A 2,720-nucleotide genomic window follows, 5' to 3' on the forward strand; every position below is an offset into this window, starting at 1 on the left:
CTTAAAGAGACAGAGTTTGACAGGTATCTTCACACAGAGAGGACACTCTAGGAATAAATAACATATTTTGTTGACCCTTATACAACATTTTAATCCAAAACCTTTGTTTTGACTATAACTCTACACTTAAACCTAATCTTATGCCTAAAATCAGATTTAATGACACTGATGTAGCACCAAACATCGATTGTAAGTCTAAACTTCACAAAGACTATAAACCTCTTCTTTAAATCTCCTTCTGGTTAATCTCAGTGTTGTTCCATGGCCAACAAAGATTGATCCAGGAACATGAACTCGAACAAAATCAGGTTCTGTCCGTCATGAAACATATCATCACAAAAATCCAGTAAAAATCAATCAAATTAATCAAAAGAAACAGAAAAAATGACTCGGGAAGGTAAGCCTACAGACTCTCCACGAGAAATAAATACAATATTACAAAACTTCTATGCTAAACTCTATGAGTCATTATTACCTTATTATTACTATAACTTTTATTATTATTGATAATATTGTTGCCCTCATCACAAAATATTATTGTTATCACCAACATCTTTATTATTATTAGTATGCATGTGCTGATTACATACAGCTACTATTATTCAGATACACTAAACACTATGATATAATTCTTGCTGTAGCTACATGTACAGATCAGTGACAGAGATGTTAAAAGTGAAGAAAGTAAACAAGTCATCCATGTTTCGAGGAGCACAGAGAGAACATTAAAAGCGATGTTGTTTCCAGCTGGTAGGAGACGTCAGAACCTGAAGAGATACAGACTTTATGTTTCATGTTTCATGAGTTCAGTTTATGACTAAATAAACCTGTACTTTACACTTACTGGTAAAGAGGCACAGAGAGATGAATCCTATGAGTGCAGACAGAAATGAAGCCGTGAGTCTGTCAAAAGGAAAAAGATTTCATCCATATATAATTAATCAATAAATGAATGAATATGGTACTAAATTAGATAAATTATGTGTAGATTTTTAGATTTTTGTAATTTAATGCACTTTGTCAATACACAGTAAAAAAATCATGTGTCTTATTTATATATATATATATATATATATATATATATAATTTATATATATATATATATATATATATTATATATTTTTGGGTCATATATATATATTTATATATTTTATTTTTTTCCATAGGTATATGAAATATTTACACATTATATATAAGACTATATATATATGTATAAAGTTTTGTGTTGTGAGTGAATGACCTTCAGAGTGAGTGTGACCAGTGTGAGGAACAGCTGCAACAGAAAAGATATCCAATGAAATCATATTAGATTAAAAACAGTGCCTCTATATATAATGATTACTGCAGTACATCACTGTCATTGTTGAAACATTTAACACAGATTTAATATTCTCTAATAAGCAAAGCGAAAATATACTTATCCTACATGTTTGAGTCTCTCTGGTTGAGTCAGGCGGAGCGGAGGAGGCTGTGAAAACAGTTCATATAATGTGTCAGATTGTGATGTGATACGATGAGCTAAAGCTTTTGAAAGATAATATAATAGAATATTAATAAAAATAAACATAATAAACATTCTATGAGTTCAGACAGAAATGAAGCCGTGAGTCTGTCAAAAGGAAAAAAGATTTAATCCATATATTGCAATAAATGAATGAATATGGTACTAAATTAGATCAATTATGTGCAGATTTTTGTGATTTAATGCACTTTGTCAATACACAGTAAAAAAATCATGGGTCTTGAAATTTTTTTAAAAACAAATTAGGATATTTATTTCAAAATGGTGTGTATATTTTATATTGTATATATTTTTTAAGTAATTGTGGTTCAGTGATATATATATATATATATATATATATATATATATATATATATATATATATATATATATATATATATATATATATATATATATATAGCATAACTTTTACCAAAAAGCAAGAAATATGTTTTCCTCCATTTTCTTTTAGGAGGACCTAAAATAATGTATTTTAAGAGAATTAACTCAAAAGCTTCCAGCATGCATTGGACATGGATAGATGTGTAAATATTGTATGTATGTATGTATGTATGTATGTATATATATATATATATATATATATATATATATATATATATATATATATATATATATATATATATATATATATATATATATTTTTAGAGTGAGTGTGACCAGTGTGAGGAACAGCTGCAACAGAAAAGATATCCAATGAAATCATATTAGATTAAAAAACAAGAGAGAATAATGATTACTGCATTACATCACTTGAAACATTTAACACAGATTTAATATTCTCTAATAAGCAAAAGGAAATTATACTTATCTTACATGTTTGAGTCTTTCTGGTTGAGTCAGGCGGAGCGGAGGAGGCTGTGAAAACAGTTCATCAGACTGTGATGTGATACGAGTTTTACTGTGTGGCTGTTACAGCTAAAGCTTTTGAAAGATAATATAATAGAAAGTTAATAAAAATAAACATAATAAACATTCTAAAATAGTAACCATGTTGAAAAAAGCAGAATAATCAAAGCAATCTTGAACATTTTGTGGCTTTTCTACCTGCAGACATGAGACTTGCCTTTGTTAAATTCTCTGTGTGTTTTCTGTCTTCTGCTTATTAGAACTATAATTATGAGATACTGATCACAAAATCTGAATATGAATCTACATTTTTGAATGTCTTTTGAAATTCAGCACGTTTGTTTTACACTTG

This window comes from Puntigrus tetrazona, chromosome 11 (genome assembly GCF_018831695.1).
Source record: "Puntigrus tetrazona isolate hp1 chromosome 11, ASM1883169v1, whole genome shotgun sequence".
NCBI lineage: Eukaryota > Metazoa > Chordata > Actinopteri > Cypriniformes > Cyprinidae > Puntigrus > Puntigrus tetrazona.